This window comes from Hyperoodon ampullatus (genome assembly GCF_949752795.1).
Source record: "Hyperoodon ampullatus genome assembly, chromosome: 17".
NCBI lineage: Eukaryota > Metazoa > Chordata > Mammalia > Artiodactyla > Ziphiidae > Hyperoodon > Hyperoodon ampullatus.
The window spans coordinates 60876691-60892258 of record NC_136930.1 but is presented as its reverse complement, the minus strand read 5'-3'; the positions used below and the strand labels follow the sequence as shown (position 1 = coordinate 60892258).

Genomic DNA, 15568 nt, shown 5'->3' with positions numbered 1-15568 from the left:
ATAATCCTTCTATACAGTAGTTGTTCAAAACCTTATTCATACAATCTGAAGGGAGGAGACAAAACTGGCTATTATTAAGAACTGAAATTGTTTCAGGTCTAATGTGTTAAATCTTTTAAGAAGATGGGAAACTCGCCTGTTGGAATTAAGCATGGTGCTATTTCTTCTTTCATTTATGATTTATTTCTACTAACATTCATTGTGTGCTTACTGTTCCAGTAAGTTTCCTGATCCCCAGAATCTAACCAGCTGGTGTCAGTGATGGTGGATGGGGGATACAGCCATCAGACAAAGAAATGCAATTCAGAATCTCAGGGGTTTGATAGAAGTCTGTGCAGGATATCTAGGCATAAAGTATTTTTAATGTCAACAGAGCCTTTGGGAATAATCAAGGCTAAACTCCCTCATTTAACAAATTAAAAACTGAGGCCCAGAGAGATAAAGTGACTGGCTTAAGGTTATATAGGTAGTTGATGGAAGAGCTAGTCCTAGAATCCAGTTATGCTGATCTTTAACCTCAACTGGGTGCATGGAAAAAGTGTGAGCTGAGGGATTTGAATAAGAGGTGAGATGGAATTACACATGGGAAATTTAGCAAAACCTGTGGATTTTTCACTGGTCAGTATTGGGGGTGAGGGCACACCATGGTACAGGAAGAAAGTGTCTTGCTTGTTAGGAAGTTCAGGTTATACACTTATCTATGACCCCATACATAAAGTGCATCCTTAGAAAGATAATCTAATACACTAAAAATACTGCATCCATATATTTGTTTAACACATTATGATTTTCAGTGGTATGTTGCACCATCATCTCATCTGATGTTTGAAAGAGTCCTCTGAGGCATGCTGAAAGGGCATCCTTATACCTGTTTTGCAGATAAGCAAATTGAGGTGCAGAAAGTCACACAGCTACTTAGGTGAGAAACTCAGGGTTATAAATGTCCATCTACAGAGGAATGGATAAAGAAGATGAGGTACATATATACAATGGAATTTACTCAGCCTTTTAAAAGAAAGAAATAATGCCATTTACAGCAGCATAGATGCATCTAGAGATTGTCATACTGAGTGAAGTAAGTCAGACAAAGAGAAATATCGTATGATATCTCTTACACGCAGAATCTAAAAAGAAATGAACTTATTTACAAAACAGAAACAGACTCACAGGCTTAGAGAACAAACTTGTGGTTATCAGGGGGGAAGGGTGGGTGGAAGGGATATTTAGGGAGTTTGGGGTCGACATGTACACACTGCCATGTTTAAAATGGATAACCAACAAGGACCTACTGTATAGCACAGGGAACTCTGCTTAATGTTATGTGGCAGCCTGGATGGGAGTAGAGTTTGGGGGAGAATGGATACACGTATATGTATGGCTGAGTCCCTTTGCTGTGCACCTGAAACTCTCACAATATTGGCTATACTCCAATATAAAATAAAAAGTTTTTTTTTAAAAAAGGAAAGAAACTAAGGGTTAGAAGTCCTGGAGTGCTTCTAGCCCAATGTTCTCCCTGTGATACCATGTATATAACAAGCATGGGACAAGAGTGGTTAACCAAGTGCATCATGTGATTATTTTACAGATGCATTGTGAGAAGTTTCTAAGTTTCCTGAGAATATCTGGAACCACGCTCTTTGGAGCCTCTCTCCTCACTGGAATGATAGTTTCTTATATTGTTGGCTACCAATTTATCCATACAGATGATTACTATTTATCTTTTGGACCATATGGTGCCTTTTTAGCTTTACACTTCCTTATTCAAAACCTGTTTGCCTTTTGGAGCACTGAAAAATGAAAAATTACTGAAATATCCCCATTAACTTGAACAAAACTGTTGCCCTTTGCATTGCTGTGTATCAAGAAGATCCAGACTACTTACAGAAATGTTTGCAATCTGTGAAAAGGCTAACCTACCCTGGAATTAAAGTTGTCATGGTCACAGATGGAAACTCGGAAGATGACCTTTACATGATGGACATCTTCAGTGAAGTCATGGGCAGGGATAAATCAGCCACTTATATATGGAAGAACAACTTCTACGTGAATGGTCCTGGTGAGATGGATGGGTCACATAAAGAAAGCTCACAACTTGTCACACAGTTGGTCTTGTCCAACAGACAATTTGCATCATGCAAAAATGGGGTGGAAAAAGAGAAGTCATGTACATGGCCTTCAGGGCACTGGGACGAAGTGTGGATTATGTACAGGTAGGTTTCCACATCTTCCAGGACAAACATACGTTTAAATAAAGCATCTTTTGTATCTCTCCAGTCATATGCTATGACTTGTCCTATGACACAGTACTCCTTTCAGTTCATCTGAAAACAGCATGACTGTTGAAAGCACATTCTGAAAGAGAGAAAAAACATCTTATGAAATGGTTAAGACAATGAAAATCCTTAACTTGTACAGTGTTATTGGTTGGAAATCAAGATTATTTTGAACAGGAGACTCATCCTTCCTTCTCTTCCTCTATCTTACCTTTTCTTCCACCTTGGATGTGCCAAGTCAAGTCCAACATTATTTTCCACAATCTTAAAATCACCAGCCTTGCAAAAAAAGTGTCTGTCCCAGCAGAAGTGTCTTGAGAAAATCTGCAGGCCGAAGGAAATGTTTCACAGAGACTAGGCAAAATGAGAATGGAGAAAACAATTTTGATTTAACAGGATAAGGAATTCAAGATTTAGACACAGAGGAAAAGAATAGGAAAATGAAAAAAGGTGGGGGAGATCAACTTTCCAGAGCAAAACCTAAGTCATGTTTATTTCACTTTCCAAACAGCATTACCTCATTCACTGCAACTTGAACTTTGAAAACATTAGTGATGTCGTTTGCTTGCATGAAAATCAGACAGGCTGTGTCTCTCATTAATTCCCTGCCTGCACACTCTTGGGTTTCTCCTCTCCTAGCTGTCATTGAGGTTTTCTTTTTTAGAATGTTAGTAGGGTTCCCGTGAGTTTTCTTCCTTTTTTTTTTTTTAAACCTGCTCTTCCCAAATCTACATCTCCCATCTTTTTTGTTTTGAATTTTGCTTGTATCCTTGACAATTTGACATTGTACCTGTCCAGGAAAAAATAATATAAAATATGAAATGTTAGAATAGCCTTCCTGCTACAGATCTAACCAGGCTTGAGAAATTTCCTTCCTTCAGGTTGAAGCCTCCAGATAGACTGACCCTAGCAGCAACTGTTAACGGGCCCTGAATCCTTTGTAGATTCTCAGCCCATTCCAACCATCTAAACAGGGTAAAAAAATCTTTTGGCATTCTTAGACCAGTAAATTCCATTCGGTCATCCCTTATCAAATCCCCAGATACTTAACCATCCTCGCCCTATAGCAGTGGAAATTTCTAAAATTTAAATATATGTATAACAGATTTACTTTGCTGTACACCTGAAATTAACACAACATTGTAAATCAACTATACTTCAATAAATATTGAATAAAAAATACACTCTCATCTTCCATTCTGACTGACCCAAGGTCCAAGAGTTGCAGAGCAGAAGCCACAGAAAGACAAAGGGGGAGGAGTTGAGGTTATTGACTCCTGAGCATTACAAGTGATTGAATGTGGAGTCCAAGTTGGTTCAGGATGGAAGGAAGCAAAGTTCAAGTGCTAATACACAAAAGAGAATGGGGGTAGGGGAAGAAATTGACCATCTGCTCATACTTGCTAACCTGGCTAGAGAACACTGTTTAACTGTGCAGAGAGATGGCCAAAATGATTGGTTTCCAGTTGCAGCTGGATCCTCAGCACTGGTCAGCACTCTTTTCATTTGATTTGATCTTGAGTAAATGTTTTGCTAATTGTTCTCATGTCTATTATTTCATATTTTCACCACTTTGCCAAGGCCTTACCCAAACTCCTCCCTGCTTAACTACCGTGATCTTGCCTCCTATGAAAGAGAATATCAAAAATATGTGTTCTGAAGGCTGTCAAGATCTTCTTTACTCTCTCTTGCTTACAGTTTCAAAGTTACCCTTCCTATCTCAAGGGTAACCTTCCATCTACTCTCCTGGGCTCTCTGGGTAGACATCCTCTGGTCTATTCCAGACCAATCTTTATCAATTATCACCTCTTCCTCTATCTCTCTCAGCTGTCATTTCTAGTCTTCTCTACTGACTACTGTCTCAGTTTTATAGCCCCTCAAATAATTAATACTGACCTGGAATATTGAGGAAAGATTTAGTCTAAGATAAATGCAATGTGGTAGAGAATTCATCTGTGATTCTAGTGGCTCCTTTCAGAGACAGAGAAGATAGAAAAACAGAAGAAGAAAAATAACAAAGTGAAAAAATGTTGGTCCCCAACTGCAGCGTCAAAGTGCTATCCAGGGTTCGTAACACACGAAGACTATAATTGCCTTATGGAGAAAATAGATTTGTTAGATGAGCTTTAGTCAGGCATGAGTTATAGTGTAGTTATAGTTGGACATGAGTTCACTGTTAATGAATCATGTGTATGTGTGTGTGTGTATGTGTGTTTTAAAACAGAAGCACAAATAAAAAAAGTTTAGACATTAATCACTAGACAAAAATATTGTGATCAGAGGCTTGGAGGACTCTAACCCTATATTTCTGCTGGAAGCAAATTTGCTAATTCATTGTTCATAGAAACTTGGTAGAACATAGCTACTGTGAATAATGAGAATTGAATGTATATAATATTTGATTGGTTCCTGTTCTATATAGGAAGTCTAAGAGTAACTTAAATATTCTGAGGGCCGATGTTGAGAATGTTATGTAATATGTTTCTTTGTATTCTTCATTTTATAGGATAAGATTAAGAGCACATTGAACTAGGAAAGGGAAAATCTGAATCTAGATTCAACTTAGTTGTTTAGATTGGTGTTTAAGGGCCACCATTATAGGATTTCCTGTTTCCCTTTTTTAGAATAAGAATTCCAAATATTTGGAATAAGGGTGTTTCATTGCTTAAGACTTAGAGGTGACAACATTTGGTTTCTCACTTTTTCAGCTGGCTTGTCACCTTTGCTTTATACCTTCTATAAACTTCACTTATGTTTAAGCCTTCCTAAAAAGGAAAGGAGAATAACCAAATGATTCCTTTTTTAAAAAATTCGATGTTTTGAAGATATTCTAGGCTGAGCAGAGACAAGAATTATAACAATTTGAGTAATTCATTCTATCAAAGAAGAAATATATCTTCCTAATCTCTTTCAAGACGAGTAATAAAGAAACGTCAAATTGTTTAGGTGTCCAGAAGTAGAGGCTTTCCATTGGCTAGATTTGAGATCTTATACCATAAACCAAATACTATAAGAGAGGATTGTCCTCCCCATTCCCCATCTCTCTCCCAAAAGGAAGATTATCTTTTTTTTTTCCTGTGAGGACATTTTTTTTTCTGAAATTATTTTACTCATTAATTTCAAATGGGCTTTTTTAGCTCTAAAATTCTTAGATTTTATGATTTTGTATTTACCACTCCCATCATTCACCATTATGTATTTGCTGCTTAATCTGAAGCTGGTAAATTTAGCTGCATGCTTACATGTAAATTCCATTTATCCAGAATGCAAATAAATAGAAAAAGATTTTTTTAATGAAAATGTAATATTGATAAAGTCCTAGAAGTCTGTTTAATATAATTAATGACCATGTGCTGTGAATTTTGATTGAGCTTTTGGTCAACTGTGTGCAATATTCTATTTTCGTGAAGGGTTTTTTTTTTTTTTTTTTCGGTACGCGGGCCTCTCACTGTTGTGGCCTCTCCAGTTGTGGAGCACAGGCTCTGGAAGCGCAGGCTCAGTGGCCATGGCTCACAGGCCCAGCTGCTCTGCGGCATATGGGATCTTCCCGGACCGGAGCACAAACCAGTATCCCCTGCATCGGCAGGCGGACTCCCAACCACTGCGCCACCAGGGAAGCCCCGTGAAGGTTATTTTTTGTCCCAGTTCTTTGGTTTCCCCCATCTTCTGCATGCATATGGTCCCATACAAATTACCACTCATATGTACTCTTTTTCATCAAACAATGCAGTTCTTAGGGCCTATATTAAACAGATAAAACTGTGTCATATATATTTATGTACTTCCTAAATGAAAGATTATGTTTCTATTTTAAGTAGTATCATATTCAGCAGGGTCAAAGTCAATGAAGAGATGCTGACTCAAGATGCAACAAATACTTTTGTAAGTTTCCATGGGTCCAGGCTTTACTACAGGAACTTTCATACATTGTACTCCAAGGCTGTAATTCATGCTATAAATGAATCATAATCAGCTGTAAACTGTTCTCTAATATAATTCTCTCCTTAGTAGATGGCCCAATCTAAGGATTCTTACATTGTCTTCTCAGGTACACTGACTTGTTTATGTTTGTTGGACATTGGATCAGGCATTAGTGTTTGCTCTCTGTGTCATATTTTATTTATAGCGATGATAAGAACTCCTTTCCTCATTGGATTAGTGTCCTTAGTTTGTGCCTCTGGTTTTGATTTATCACTTCTTAGTATATATGCCTTCCTTTTATTGAGCATTTACTATGAGCTAGTCCTTTTAAGCGCTATACATACATTATCTAATTCTCCATCACAATAAACCTATGATGTGGATATAATTATCCATATTTTTCACCCAAGAGATGGAGACTTAGAAAGGTGAGGTAAGGAGTCTAAGGTTAAGAAGCTAGTCCAAATGAATATAACTGGTCAACGGTGGATTGGGACTCAGATCTGTCTGATTCCAAGGTTTTGCATAGTGCTTTCTTTTCCTTTCAGTAATGTGTTTACTTTGGTCTGGCACTCTTAGGACTTCAGGGGGCTGGAACCATATTGTGTTTGCTGGTAAATAACTATTTGTGAATTTTGTTGTTGAGGTTCTGGCTGACCCCTTTTCACTAAAGAAATGTCCCAAGGGAAGGAAGAGTAAGGAGGACTTTCCATTTATTTTGTGGTTAAGTGGTGGCAGGGAAACTAGGTAGCTGGGTCACAATCAAGAGTAATTTCAAATGTGGTAGAAAGAAATAATCTCGCTGGGTTCAGGTTAAGATGAAGGGTCAAGATTAAGAAAGGATTGAGGTTTACAAGGAGGCAAAGGATGAAGGCAGTAGCAACAGACAGGGTCTTGATTTATCTTCAGCCTGTTTCCTCATTGAAGGCAGCCAGAAGAGTTAAGGTTTCCTCTTGTTGTGTAGCTCTCAGTGCCCTTTGAAGTGGTTCGGGACAGGCAGAGGTGGAGAACACACCAATCAATCTGAAAGGAAATATGTTTAAAAAAAGGTGAAACATGGATACTCAGCATTTTAGACTTGGGTCTTAGAAGTTGAAAAACATATGGTAGAATAAATAACAATATTTCTACAGGATATTTTTATTTAAATTGTTGTGAGGTAGATTAACTTTAAGATCAGTGAGATAAATTGGAATGGACTTACAGTCTAACAGCTTATTTCACACATTTATAGCAATTTATATATCTAACTGCTATAGGTGTGTTGGATACAGTTGAACTCGTTCATTGTGATAAGATATTCTTGATATGTAATCCATTCTCATGTTCCTTTTAGTGATTCTCTTTACTGAGTTCCCTGTTCATGGTAATTAGTGGGTTTACTTAGCAAGTATAAACAATTAAAGATTATTACCCTATACTAATGGCATATATGACTTTTCTGTGAGCCTTTGTAATTTACCAAGTACTTTGACATACAGTGTGTCACTCTGGTATCATGATGATGGTAACAGTTTGTTCAAGGTCATAAAAGTAGTAAAGTGCAGAACTCAAGATTTCATTGCAGCCTCTTGATTTGTTATAATAGTCAAATCTTGGCCTATTATAAGAATAGAAGATAGAGGCAATCGTAAAAATCTCTAGTAGAGTTAAATTGGGACTTAGAACATACTTTATCTCAACTTGTTCTTTTAGTTTGTTCTTTGTTTTTTTATGAAAGAGACCCACCCCCGGCCCCCCAACCAATTCTCTGACTCAGGGTTGGCATTCTTGCTTGTAAAAGGCCTGATAGAAACCATTAAGCTTTGCAGGCTATATGGTCTGTGTTGAAGCTATTTAACTTTGCTGTTTTAGTGTGAAAGCAGCCATAGATAATATGAAACTGAATGTGCATGGTTAGGGTCCAATAAAACTTTATTTATGGCCACTGAAATTTGAATTTCATATAATTTCCATGTGTCACAAAAAATTCTTTTTCAATTTATTTTCAACTATTTAAAAAGGTAAAAGCAATTTTTAACCCCCAGGCCATATAGAAATTAGTGGGAAGGCAGACTCGTCCGCAGACCTTCGTTTGCCAACTCCTGTTTTAGATACGGAGAAGGCGGCGGCACTGTCTCTTGGCTAGAACAGTGAAGGAGGAGGAGCCATGGTCTTAGGCAATTTAGCTGATGATTCTGTGGTTAAGACTGAGGCGGCTGCTTCCCCCCAATAACGTCTTCTTATCTTGACATTTTCCACTCATGTTAGTCAAAATTTGGTGACTTTGCCTCATTTCCATATCTGCTAGTGAGAAATCTTTTGACTGGCGATCATGTAGTTTAAACAAATTACAGCGATACATTCAGCGTGCACAGAAAGACATTTTGATTTGTTCTCCAATTGTTTCCTGTGTGCAAATCAGTCCTGTGGTTTTTCCCAGTGTGAGGTTAAGCTCCTTGTGAACTGGTGTTTTTCTCCCACAGTTTCTAGCCCAGAGCTAAACAGACAACATTCATGAAATTGCACACTTCTCATTAATTGGTGAGGAGACAGCTAGAAATCTTGTTTCTACTAGACTGATTTTAAGAAGGGCTAGAGTTATACCCTTTAACACAAACAAATTAATACTGTTATATCCATGAACATACAGACTGTCATAGATGGTGGTTTTCTAGTTGGCATTCTATCACCAAAGAACATCCAGAAATTGAACTTCTTTAGAAAACTCTTTGATCCCACTATAACAAACCCCTCCCAGGAGATTTCTGAGAGCTTTCCCTTCTTACAGTTAAACTCACCATGTGAACAATCTCTCTCAGAGAACTTCTAGCAATTTGCTGTTGGAAACTGGGAGGGGCAGGACCAATTTAAATATGCAGAACCTCAGAGGTTTGGTTCAAGTTTAGTCATTTCAGAGAGGCATTTCCCTTGGCTTGCTTATCTTACAAGCAGGCAGAGTTACTTGAATATTAATTCTAGGTTGCCCCCTTCCTGTTGTTTTTAGTCTTATTTTAGCTTTTTCTGGTTTTACCTTTCCCAGCTTGAGTCAATAGAGGTGGGTGTGGCCATAAACTCTGGATGCTGAGAGGTTGAAAGGTGGATTTGAAATTATGCCTTCACTTTCTACTACCCTAGTTACTGGTCTGCTAGGCTTATAGCCGTATACAAAACAGTGACAGAGAAGGCATGAGAGAGGCAAAACATCGCTATTGGAGGAATTTGCTTAGGTTTCTGAGGCTTGGGACCCTTGAGTATAAACTGAAGTATTAGAAAAATCCTATTTTCTACAATGAAAAACTTATGCCTAGTTTTTGTCTAAATTTTTTCCCCTAGAAAAGTGAGACCATGCTGGGCCAATATAGAAGGCCAATAAAACAATAAATGGGTTTTATTTAGAAAATATATTTATTATGCTTCTAAATAAGCAATATAAAATTAAAAATTCAGAAGTTAACCCCAAACTGCTATAATTAGTTAAATCTAGAGAGGTGATGAGTTCAGTTTTTATAACCGGATACCCTATATACTCCTTAAGTGATATGTTCCAATAATGCATTTAAATTGCTGTTTTCACCAACATTTTTATTAGTATATAATCTTTTCAGAAAAAACACCAATTAGTAAAACTGACACAGATGCAGTTTTTAAAATGCTGGGATTCCTTAACTTATTATGTGAGCAGGTCATGCTACATATGTATAAATTCTCCTTCAACTGTGAGAGTTTATGCTTCTACAAATTATTTTCTTAGTTTTTTTTTTCTTTTTCAAAACTGGTATATCAAATCCCTACTATTTTTATAAAGTAGTGAAAAAACTGTAAAAATAATTGCTTGTGATATAAATAATTAGGCTAAGTCTTGATTAAATTCCATCTAGGACTGCCAGGCTTGTTGGCAAAATAATGGGAATTACAGATAATACCCCCATATCTGCCAACCATGTCATTTATTGTTTGGATGTGGATGTGAAACTGGTTCATTACATGTTAGCTCTGATCAATTTATATCTACCATGGCCTTGCTACATTCCCAGAAAAGAATAATATTAAAAAACAAAATGCAATTCAACTGAGTAAATTTGAAGGTCGAATAATTGGCTTTATTTAATGATTCATGTGTCAGGCAGCATCCCATCTTAGCAGATAGGAACTCTGAGAAGCTGTACATAATGGAAAGGTTTTGGGTTTTTGTTTGTTTGTTTGTTTGTTTTGTTTTGTTTTCTGGCAGAAAGGACTAGAAAAAGGAAGTTTCTAGCAAAAAGTGGATTGTTTCAGGCAAGGTTACCTTCTTTTGGGAGAAGCTGGGGGTTCTATCAGGCAGATTTCCTCACTAGTGCTGACCAGGTAATTCCATATTGACTGCTTGAAAGTCACATTCCTTTTAGAGGCTTAAATTATAATTAGGTTCAATATTAAGTCTTGGTTTGCTGACATGGGGCCAAGCACAACTGACTCCATTTTAGGCCTGTTGTTTCTTTTTAACAATTTCCACATTTAGGTCAGACTCTCACCCTAACAGAAATGTGATCAAAATTTAAGGAATTGTTCTTTAAAAAAATTAGGAGATATTTTTTAGGAACATTTGCTTGGCACTTAGTGACTGTGAACATGTATATAAAGCTTTTGAGAGAATACAACACACCAGAGAGAGTTCGGTGACTATTATAAGCAGGATAATTCCCAATGTCTGAAGAGCACTTTAGAGCCATGGTCCTCAAGACCCAAACCAATCAAAATCAAATAATTCCAAGAAAAGACCTCATCAAAGGAGTCATCTTTTTAAGCCAAGTGTTTTGCTCACTGATCTTGTGTAACTGAGTTTCAATTTCCCCAGAAGTGTTAAGATTAGCCCCCTTAGCAATGTCTTGGGAGATGGGTGACTGAATTATCCTTCCAAGCTAATGCCAGAGTATTGAAAGGAAAGAAAGAGAAAAAGAGTGTTTCACATTTGGTTAAACTATGAAGTTTTGATCTGGCATCTTTCTTCTGGCACAAGAAACTTATGTTGATGTCAGCTACTTCTCTTCCTCATCAATTTGATTTTGAGGTTTTAAGCTAGTGTGAAGTTCCTAGAGTCTGCAGGAGCCTTTCTTTATGGGGAGATGTAGACCTAAGGTTCAAGTTCTTGAAGTTTGGCTGCCATCTGAGTAGTGAGGAAGACCTGGTATAGTCACTCCAGAGATATTCAAGGGAGTCTTTGTTCTTAGTGATTCCAAAGCAGATGAGTGGGAAAAAGTTGGCAACATTTGTTGGAGAGTCTTAACCATATATTTGAGGAAACTAGAAGAATTCTGGATTTAATCCAGTTTACAGCTATGTAACAAAACCTCCAATACAATTAACAGGACTGGAATCTAATGTCTACAAAGGTGCAAACACAAATGTCTGTTAGGAGTTCATGACACAGAAAAAACCCAATAATTTTCTTGGTTTCAAAATTGTGTTCTTTGACCCATATCAAGATTGTTTTTAAGAACAACAATTAGAATTTCTACAACTGCTTAAGTTATTTACATCTACTTTTATGTACAAAGGGCTAGATGAATACTTAATACTCTAGAATAAAAAATGATCTGAAGGTCATGCAAGTTTCCTTTCTGACAGAGTGTCATTTGCTAAGTCAAGGTCATATGGACATCTTGCTTTAGAATTATACAACCAGTTTTAAGAGAATTGCCTTCCTGTCTCTTATTCGCCATATTAAAACTGGAGAAAAATCACTGTTAAACCTGCCTCCCTTTCAATACTGTCACAGAAGTTTTCGATATCTTTCAGACCTGTGGGACAAGTTGCCTAATAGCCTTATTTAAAGCAATTAAAAAAAAATACATCTCGAGTGACCAACCCAAGATATTTTCTAGGTCCTAGAAACCTAGGATGCTACCTAAGACATGAAACTTTCATTGCCAAAACTAGGAGCAACCATGGCAAACCAGGAAAAGCTGGTCACATTCTGAGTCATACCTAACCCATCATTTCAGCTGTTCTATACAGCAATGTCATGAATTTAAATATTGAGTTTGCTGAAAAACAAGTTTTTTTGTATTTGCCACAATATAACAAACTCTGTGAACCCTGTGATACTTGCTTATTGGGGCCTTGCGACAATAAGGCTGAAGATATCATATATATGCCCACTTTTGACTACATGGAGTACACTCATCATCTTCTCTTCTTTAATTTACTTCTTACTTTCTTCTTTGCAGGTTTGTGATTCAGACACCATGCTTGACTCTGCCTCAACTGTGGAGATGGTAAAAGCTTTAGAAGAAGACCCCAACTTTGGAGTGTCTGGGAAGATGTCCAGGTACATATGGCTTCACTTTTTGCATGAGTCACTTTTAGTAGCACCCTCACTCATTAACTCCTTGAAGATATATTTACTACACACCAAACTTTGTGCCACATGTTGTTTTTGGTGCTGGATACACATTAGAATGTGCCTCGAACACACTTTATTGTGTCTTCTCTTGTTTAAATTAAAATAATTTATGATTTCTTTGCTTAATCCTGGGTTATAACCCACGTATGTGGTGGCTGAAAAGTCATCTGAAATATAATGTAAGTGTGTATGGTTTCCACCATCTCTTCTTGAGCCATAACTTAATGTTCTGATAAAATGATGTTGGAACTCATTTAATACGAGGGTTAAAAAATGGAAGTATGGCAGGGAATGGATTCTACATCTCATACCTATGTATTTAAAACCCATGGTTTTCTAATTATTTATTTCCTATTATTTGCTGTCAATGTGGAAACAATTAGTGAAACAAATATTAATATTTTTATTAATCATTATCAATATTAATATTGAAATGTATTGGATGGGAAAACAAATATGTGAAAATATGTGAGGTTTAAAATGACTCCTTTGCAAAAGTGCAATTAGCTTTTAGCAAAAGATGAGAAGCATATGGAAATATAACTTTAAATTTAAAGTTTTAAATTACATCGCATTGCTGTATAACCCATATTTATATGCATGGTGATACTGAAGGGAAAGAAAATGCACTAGATGGACACAGAAATAGCCTGGTGATAAAAAGGAAGCATGCAAAATTCAGATGAAAACTGAACAAAGTTGAGACAGAGGAGGTAATTATGAAATATTGCCAAGAAAAAACTGACAATTTTCAACAGCCTTTGTATAGAGCCTTATTTCAGGATTCAAGTTTTGGGTAGAAGCCAGAGCAAACCTTTTTATCATTGGCATTGCCAAAAAGTAGGGAGGAATGAGAAGGAAAATTAGCAGAATTTCATGAGTTGGAAATTAACCAGAGTGGGAGAGAATAGGACTTAAAAAATTTCAAATATTAGATGGTAAGAAAGAGTGGGAGAGAACTTAGGAGCTGAGAATTAAGCCTAAAAAACCCCTCAATATTATAACATAAAACAAGAACAGGAACAAAAATCATAGCAAAAAATTAGAGGATGATGAAGTAGAAAAAAGTATTTATTATCAATGAGTCCCAATATATGCACTCCACTTACCAAATCAATCCAGTAATACAGAATTAGAGAAAATAAAATATGACCATGTCAAAAATAGGCAAATAAAATAACAAAACACTAGGTAATGACCTCAAGATGGTGCAGATTTTTTTTTGGAAATTTTAGCTGAGTTTTACCTTTATTTAATTATTTTTAGTTACTTTTATTTTTCTTGCAGATTTTAAACAAGTATGATTCCTGGATTTCCTTCCCTAGCAGTGTAAAATACTGGATAGCTTTTAACATAGAAAGGGTCTGTCAGTCTTATTTTGGATGTGTCCAGTGCATTAGTGGACCTCTGGGAATGTACAGAAACTCCTTACTGCATGAATTTGTGGAAGACTGGTACAATCAGGCATTTCTGGGCAGACAATGTAGTTTTGGAGATGACAGGCATCTAACGAACTGGATGCTGAGTCTGGGCTATGCAACAAAATACACACCTTGATCCAAGTACCTTACTGAAACACCTATAAAATATCTCAGATGGTTAAACCAGCAGACCCGTTGGAGCAAGTTCTACTTCTGGGAGTGGCTGTACAATGCCATGTGGTTTCATAAACATCACTTGTGGATGACCTATGAAGCAGTCATCACTGGGTTCTTCCCTTTCTTTCTCATTGCCACAGTAATCCAGTTCTTCTACAGGGGTAACGTTTGGAACATCCTCCTTTTCTTGTTAACCTTCCAGTTACTAGCTCTCATAAAATCATCCTTTGCCTCCTGCCTTAGAGGAAATATTGTCATGCTCTTCATGTCCTTCTACTCAGTGTTATACATGTCAAGTTTATTTCCTGCTAAGATGTTTGCATTTTTAACCATAAACAAACCTGATGGGGCACATCTAGAAGGAAAACCATTGTTGTTAATTTCATGGGACTCATTCCAGTATTGGTTTGGTCTGTAATCCTTCTGGGTGCCTTGATTTTCACCATTTATGAGGAATCTAAAAAGCCATTCTCAGAATCCAAAAAGAAAGTTCTGACTATTTCATCATCCATCTATGTATGCTGCTGGGTAGTGGTTTTGACACTGTATGTGGTTTTTATCAAAAAATGTGGCAGGCGGAAGAAGAAACAACAGTACAACATGATGCTTGATATATAATCTTACATTGAGGTTTACAGACATACACAAAACCTTCTTCCTCTAGTTGCTGTGCTGATTGTACAGAGCCGTGGCATCAGGTTATGGCAACACAGGAGACATATCACTGCTGCTGGGACTTTTACAAAGACATTTCTATGGGTTTATTTTGATTCTGCCAAATTATTATGCCTCCTCAACAAGAGGAAGCCCAGATTTACCCTGTTATTTCTGTAAAAGTGAAAAGAATTTTGGTTATGCAATTATTCCTACAGCACATCCACCTAACAGTGTTTTGCCCCTGTATACTTCACTAGCCATGCTTTATGTGGGTTATCATGGAAGAAAAGGAGTTTGGAAACTCAAGGAAAAGTTCTTTCAACATATACAATCTCTATATTTTAAATAGATGGACTTTCCCTGGAGGTGCAGTGGTTAAGAATCCACATGGCAATACAGGGGACACAGGTTCGATCCCTGGTCCCAGAAGATCCCACATGCCACGGAGCAACTAAGCCCGTGCGCCACACTACTGAGCCTGCACTCTAGAGCCTGCGAGCCACAACTATTGAGCCTGCATGCCACAACTACTGAGCCTGCGTGCCACAACTACTGAAGCCCGCGTGCCTAGAGCCCGTGCTTCACAACAAGAGAAGCTACCACAATGAGAAGCCCATGCACCGCAACGAAGAGTAGCCCCTGCTTGCTGCAACTAAAGCCCGCACTCCTCAACAAATACCCAATACAACAAAAAATAAAATAAATAAATTTTAAAAAGTAGCAATATCAAAAATAAAATAAAATATAATAGATAA

At 37.1% G+C, this 15568-nt stretch overlaps 1 pseudogene across 1 annotated transcript; it reads left to right on the top strand.

Moving 5' to 3' along the window:
* Nucleotides 1–1585: 1585 nt before the first annotated feature.
* Nucleotides 1586–14774, top strand: LOC307065358 (hyaluronan synthase 2-like; annotated as a pseudogene). The gene is made up of 3 exons: nucleotides 1586–2210; nucleotides 12383–12463; nucleotides 13825–14774. The product of its transcript is annotated as a hyaluronan synthase 2-like (transcript).
* The last annotated feature ends 794 nt before the right edge of the window (nucleotides 14775–15568 follow it).